Raw genomic sequence first — 8,317 nt, 5'->3', positions numbered from 1 at the left:
TTTGAACCCATCTTTACTAGTCACCTTATTGGGACCCCAAACATCTAAATGTATTAAGTCACCCAAACTAGCAGATTTATGCTCACTAAGAGGAAAAGGTTTTCTGGCTTGTTTAGCCTTTTGACAAACATCACAAACATAAAAATTTTCAGAATTTTCAAAAAACAAACTTTGTTTTAAAACATCTAATACTTGATCTGCAGGATGACCAAGTCTGCAATGCCAAATAAATTTTGAGACACAACATTTTGTTTCAGACAAATAATTTTTAAACATATTACCTTTGTTCTCATCAAAGTAATAAAGTCCATCATATTGTCTACCAGTCCCCAAGACCTTCTCTGCCCTCAAATCCTGGGACAGAAAGTAACAATTTATCTCATCAAAGGCAACAATCATCTTACTATCCCTAGCCACTTTATGTATAGACATAAGACTTACACAATATTCAGGAACAACCAAGACATCAAATAAAGTTAATTTATCAGTTAATATCATGTCACCTATTTTTGTGATATAAGTTTCAATTCCATTAGGATGAGTAACTTTTATTTTTAAATGTGAAATATCAACTACATTAATTAAATACTTTTCAGAGTGTGTCATATGTTGATTAGCCCCTGAATCACAAATAAATCTTTTTATGACTAATTTAACATGCATTATACTATTAGAACAGAAAAATCTTTTAAAATTTGAGTTAAATATTTTACGTCTATTCATAATAGTACCTGCCATATTGACTTGCACATTCTTGTTATTCTCATAATTTCCTTTGATCAAAGAGACTAATGTGGCAAACTGTTCATCTGTGAAACCAGTGCTAGAAGAAGAAGAAGGTAAACCAGAAGCATGCCTCTCAACAGAATTATTGCTAGAAACACCTTTTCCTTTAAAATCTTGACCAAATTTCTTTTTACCAAAATTAGCAGGATAACCAATGATTTTAAAACATTTATCAATAGTGTGTCCATTAAAACCACAGTGATCACCGATAACAGAACTACCAGTATTATTATTCTTTTTTTCAACAAAGTCAGATTTTGAACTTTGAGATTGAAACCTTTGAAAATTTGACTTAGCAGGCACATTAGAAGCAAAAGCAGAAGTACCAGTTTTATGAGACCCACTAGAATTACCATAAGCAAGCATCCTATGTGACTCTTCACTAGAAATAATAGCATATGCACTTCTAACATCAGGTAAAGGTTCTTTAGTTAAGATATTGCTCCTAATTTGCATATAAGAATCATCCAATCCCATTAAAAACTGCATTAACTTTATAAGTTGATTATGTTTCTTAAAATCCTCAGCAGCATGACAAGTACATCTAGGCAGTTTAACAAGAGCATCAAATTGTTTCCACATAGCATTCAATTTATGATAATATTCAGCTAGAGTAGCACCATTTTGAGACAAAGAATTTATTCTATGATGCAGATTAAATGTAACAGAACCATCAACTTTATCATAAGTTTCTTTTAATTCTTTCCAAACATGAGAAGCCCTTTTAGAGAAAATTTGACCAAGAAATAATTCCTCAGATATAGAATTAAGGATCCATCCTAACACAACTGCATTTACCCTATCCCATTGTCTTCCTAAAACTTCATCAGTATTTGACCTTCTACATGTGCCATCAATAAAACCAGTCTTATTTTTTCCTTCAAGGGCAAGTAACATAGCACAAGACCACACAGAGTAATTTTCAGTACCTTTAAGCTTAATAGACACAACAGTCAAGGAAGCAGAATCATTAGGATGTAAATGTAAAAGATGACTCACATCAAGCTTACTTATCCTAGTCACATTATCACTTAAAACAGTATCATCAGACTCATAACCAGAACCATAGCCTCTTAGATTATCATCATCCATCTTAGCATATAATACAGGCAAATATCTTCAAATAAGCAATAACAAAGTTAATCTCAATTAACAGCACCAGAATAACTAAAACAAATAAGCAAGTTAATTTCAATTAACAGCCACTCAAAAGTAATTAATCTCAATTAACCACAATAGAAACAGAAATAAAAATATATATATTGATTCACTTAGTCAATAATCGTAGTAGGATCTGAATACAAATCTGCAGTGAATAAACCAGGAGATTAGGTTTATTTATTGATTCACTTAGTCAATAAAATAAACCTAAAAATTTCTTCAATAAGAACTTGAATTCGTAACCCTAATTTTTCTCAAAAAATTAGGGTTTTCAGAAAACGAATGAATCTAGATAATTAATCAACCGGTGATTTAATAATTATACGCCGTTTGAAAATCCAGATCTATAATAAAAAAAACCCCAAATTCGATCAACAACCCTAAAATTATTATTAGAATATTTTAATTCGATTAAACACAATTACGTTTTTCGTAACCTGGCTCTAATACCATGATAAAAACTCAAACACAATCAACCTTTCTCTTATTGAATCTCAATTCAACAATAGACAACCAACACAAATCTGATCTCAAGCAGATTTAAACAACCACAATCCACCACAACTATTCTGTTGTGGATCTATTATCTAATGATAATAGTTCTATTACAAACAATTTACCTAAACTTGAAGATCAAGATTGATAAAAAAAAATACAGAATATCGATATATGGATGTGTGTGTGTATATTTTGTTCTTAAGGCCTAAATGGGTTATATGCAGTATACACAGTCACTTTTTCAGAATAACCATCTCTCCCTTGATCTTCTTCCTCTTGTCACTTCTAGTCCAAAGTCATAATTCTGCAAAACAGCTTACTCATAATACAATTTTGGTCCCTCTAGTTTGTATATTTCCAGAATTAAGACTAAATATATATATATAATTTTAACAAGTTAAGCAACCTGTTCTTTGAGTTGGTGGCCCGACTACATGCCACTAGTTTCACATGAAATTAATTAAGTTTACATCAATAATTTACACTACTCGTCTCTATCACCACCAGTGTCGCCACCGTTTTGCTCAAGTTTCCCTGTAGTAGCAAAAATTAGGATTTCCATAATAATGCGATGTTTTAGGTATTCGCCTATTCTTAGTGTTGGGTGTAAAACCCATATCCCAACTTGGAAAAAAAAAAATAAACCCTAAGAATGTATATAAGCTTGTGATTACTCCATTTATAACTATATAGTTTTAGAGCAGAACTCTTAAGTTAGAGAATTAATTTTCTATTGGTCTCGATCACTCTATTGGTCAATAATAAGTATATAATACTCCACTACTAATTACTACCGAATAGGATTGTCACGTCAATATCACAATTCAAATGACGTTGAAGATATAGAATTTGCTGATTTGTAGATGAAACTTTTAACTCATTGGACAAGGTGGATAAAAAAGGAAACAGTAATATATTAGTTTATTTTACACAAAAACCACGTACGTACTCAATGAGCTCACCGATCATCAAAATTTCCATTCGATTCGATAGTTGTAACTGTACATTTTGGCCTTTGGCATTCCCGATATGTTCACTAAAATGCGCCACGCCATCCATCGATTTTCTACAAAAAGAAGTGTCCTTAATTATCATATGATATATATAACTAACATAACCTGGCAACTAACTATGATGGGTTTAAGTGAATTTTCTCGTGTACGTCTCTGCTTCAACTTTGGTGATATAGGGTTTCGCATTGAGGAGTTTAAGTTAGAGATCTAGTGAACCATGAGCTCCCTAACGTCCATACGGTTAAAACAGGGTATGCTAAACCTTCCGACATTCGCGGGTAGTTCGCAACTTTTAAAACCACATAATATAAACGACACATTACATAAATTTATATGTTTGATATATATTTTCTACCAAATTTCCATTCTTCTCATTCTTTATAAATAATTAAATAGTAGAAAATGAGTGAGAATGAAAAAAAAACAAATCACTCATTCAATTTTTCACTCTCTCCATTCTTAATTACATTTCGTTATATATGATTCCTCTACCAAACGCCATATTGTTTGAAACCTAATATATTACGTACATTTTAAATTTTTAATGGCCGAAGTACTTTTTTCGTCCCTGTTGTTTTTCAAATAAACACTTTTCATCCTTGCCGTTAACTTTTGGCTAAAATCATCCATATGGTTTGCATTTCGTCCTTGGATCCATTAACCCCCTCACGTGAGGGGCATTTATGTCTTTTCACCCATTTTCATGGTTTGTCCCTATGGTTAAGTGCAAAATTCGTTCTTATAGTTTGTCATTTTTGTATTTTTCATCCTTGTAAATAAACCTCGAAACAAAAATTTAATCAAAAATAAACTCAAATTAAAAACCTGTATATACCTACATATGAGGATCTAATTTAATACCGGTCGATACGGCTAATTTAATTTATTTTATTTTTATAAAAAAAAACTTATAAAACTTACAATTTAACGGAAATAGTCAAAATATAATTACAATTCACAAAAAAAAAATACCAAATAGGTATTTTATAACAAAATATAAGAAAGTTCACAAATTACAAAAAAAAAATAACATTAAAGTATTATAAAAATAATTTTTTTAAAAATTTAAAAAATAAAAAATGAGAATACCAGAAACACCGGAATGTTAATACCAAAAAATAGCGGATATAGTTATACCGGAGTACAATCTAATACCGGTATTACAAGTAATAATTCCGGTATTTAATACATTGTATGTACGTGTTTGCATTTGAAAGTGATTGACCAAATCCTCAAATATAGGTATATAGCTTTTTGTTTTGTTTGTATTAAATTGTTATTTGTAATTTTTGTTTGTTTTGTTTGAAAAGTTCTTCTAGATTTGTTAATGACGAGGATAAAAAATGCAAAAACGACAAACCATAAGGACGATTTTTGCACTCAGCTCTATAAAAAGGCGAAAATGCCCCTCATGTGACTTGCATGTGAGGGGGTTAACAGTAAAGTTATAACGGCATAGACGAAATGCAAACTACATATATGATTTTAGCCAAAAGTAATAACGTAGATGAAAAATGCTTATTCGAAAAACCACATCGACGAAAAAAAGATACTTTGGCCATTTTTAATAGTAATGTAAAGTTAGCATAAAGTTTCTCAATATTATAATGATCAACTATATAACTATAACTATATTTTAAAAGTATTTTTTTTGAATATGTTCTAACTAGTGATATCAAATCAACTTTAAACCAAAAATAAATATATTATACGGACCTCATCAACTAGTTAATTTAGTAAGTGGTTTTCCTTTTTTAAACTGTAATAGAAAGTTGATCCTTTAAGTATAGTAATGGGTACCCTAAAGAAATTAGTTAGATGAATACAATAAAATTAAGGCATTATGCCTCACAAATTCGCCGTGTTCCTTTGTGACTTGAATTGTACCCATACAATGAATATAGTTGTACAGTTGTAATAATATCTGATTTCATTAACCGTCGACAGTGATCAATTGTGATGTAAAATGAATAAGTTTAAACTTTAAAGCACTAAATATTGTACTTAATTTAGGCATTTATAAACCCTCACTGTGAATATATAACAAAATGGATAGTTATTTAGTTAAGGTTGGCAATGGGTTGGATGACGAGGTACCTAACAAATTGATATAGTGATATATAGTTAGCTTAGATGTCTTTTCCACTTATAACTTACACCACTTAGATGTGTTGCCTACACAATCAACATGGGCCCAGACCAATATTTCTTCAATCATTAGACCATCTCCAATTAATAAAAAGAGTATAGTTGGGTTATTGAATTTACATGAAAGAATATTATTATTGTAGGGTGAGCTTAATTAGTCGAGCAAATAAGGTAATTAATTAATGCATGTTTAAGCAGAAAGAAATAATGGAATGGGCCGGGTTTTTTATGTGCTATGGTGATTCATGTGGAAAGTTCGTCGCTAAAATCAATTAATGGAAGGGCCGGGTTTTTTTATGTGCTCACTTAGTATATTTTAATCATGTTGGCAGCTTCTTGCCTGAGTGATATTAATTAAGTTCGTCGCTAAAATCAATTGTCAAAGGTGAAAACCCATTTTTTGAATTTAAACTTTTAACTTGAATTAGTTAAGATCTCACAATTTTATGTAGGTTGTTTTCAATTTCAAATAATCTCGGATAAATAAAAAAAATGGAGATGGGTCATGCCTTCCTAATATTAAATTAGGATTGAGCTTTATAGATAAAGTTGATAGACGTGGATTATTAAATTAAAATTAATAGTTAAGATTAAAAAATTATTTTTAAATCTTAACTATTAATTTTAATTAATATAAAATTAAATAAAAATTATTTTAATTTTACTTATAAAGTTACTATAATATATCAATTCACCTTACAAGGATATATATTTTGATACATTATGTTAGACGTTGAGTTTAGCTAAGTAAACCCGATAAATGCCACTTACAAAACATTAATAAGAGGTATTCGTACTAAACAATAACTTAGACAATACTCGTGCATAGCTCGGATTAAGCGTAATAGAATCTAATAACCACATATCTTGTACTCCATTTATGTATTTTATAACTTACATTTAAGTTAAACATAGCTAAATAGCAACTCAAATAGAATCTAATGTCTTTTATAACTTACATTTAAGTTAAACATAGCTAAATGGCAACTCAAATAGAATCTAATATCCACATATCTTGTACTCCATTTATGTTCTATATATCAACTTTATTACTCTTTATTATAAGGAACACAAATTTATAATGAAAAGTGCTCATACTATAAATCTGATATGCATGCTCGTCTCTAAGTTGTTCCACTTGATAATGGTTTTGTCTCTTTACACATGATGAAATACCTCAATCTTGATTAGAATAAAAACTTATTTCCAACAATCTAACATAACGTATATAATTCAACAACAACGAATTGAATATTCAGTCTCTTCCATCTATATTTAATTAAATAAAACCAATACTCATATCGACGACAGTCTCTCATGGCCGACGACAAGGTTCCAAGAATCCATAACCACCAAAGAACCATTATCTACCTCCCGCCACCAAATACACACCCAAAACCCTACCAACCAAAACCCTGACACCACCACAATCACAGACACCCTCAACTCGTCGTCACATTCCAGCCATCCCAACCATAACTGGCAATGTTATTTCCAAGCCAGATGCACAGACATAAACACCTATTTTAAATTTTCTTGCTTCATAAAGACATAAACACATCTACAATTTAATCGGATAGAAAAACTACGGGAGACAGCTCGGAGATCTCTCGGATGATTACAACCGATTTTTCATAAAACCATGACCATATATATAAACAATAAATCATCCCAAATCAATATGTTGGTTTCTATTTATCAAGAATATATAAAAACTCATTATATTGACTAACTTCGGCTTCATTGACGAATATTGTCACTTTACTTGATTATACCATTTTCAGCCGTTATTCGCGCATTCTAGTTAGCTTTTGATCTCGAAATCATCCAACTCGCACGATGAACCTATAGAATACTTGCGCAAATAATGAATAACTAAAAAACATACAAATTAGACTCAAAATGCATAAAAGTAAAGGATATTAGCCATTAAACTAATAATTCAAATATGTATAATTTGGCTATTATCATTGATCCGATGTATGATGATCACTATATATATGAACCTGCATGTAGATAATACTAATCAACAATTCTTCATTAACTATTAAAGCTTATATATAGCCTAACTAACTATAGACGTGGAAATGATAAAACAATAAACACTAAATTTACTCCTAGAGAATAGGTTAGGTAGTTCCATTCCATAACCAATTAATACTCACGTTAAACCGGGTCAAAACAGAACTAATTCTACTAAACAATAGCTGGTAAATGTTCACGTTTTGATTATCCGAGTAACAAAAGTCCCGTTTTAAATGGAGTAGTTTGTACGGCTAGGATCAAATGAAATTTCAATCCAATGATCATAATTAAATAAAACCATACTTATCGGTGGCAATATATATATATATATAATTACGTAACTAGAAAAGCGTAAAAAGATTTGAAAAAAAATTCAACCGTTGAAAATATAAGGAATGTAAATTACATAGAAAGGAGTGCTTTTTAGCCACTCCAACTAAATATAGTACGTTTACTACATCTGCTTGAATACCATAAACTGAATAAAAAGTAACGGAATCATATAACAACTATTTCGTTTGGTTTACAGAATGTTTTTGGAAGAATTGGAATCTTTCGAAGGAATTGAAATATGAAGGAATGGAATACGAAGGAATATTTTTTTTGAGCATCAAATGATAGAATGCTTACATTTCTACCAAGTGAGATTCCTCCTTCTTTGAACAACCAAACGCACTAAGGAATGA

The sequence above is a fragment of the Erigeron canadensis genome, chromosome 9 (genome assembly GCF_010389155.1).
Source record: "Erigeron canadensis isolate Cc75 chromosome 9, C_canadensis_v1, whole genome shotgun sequence".
Classification (NCBI taxonomy): Eukaryota; Viridiplantae; Streptophyta; class Magnoliopsida; order Asterales; family Asteraceae; genus Erigeron; species Erigeron canadensis.
The sequence above is the reverse complement of the archived record's forward strand: the minus strand, read 5'-3'. Positions refer to the sequence as shown.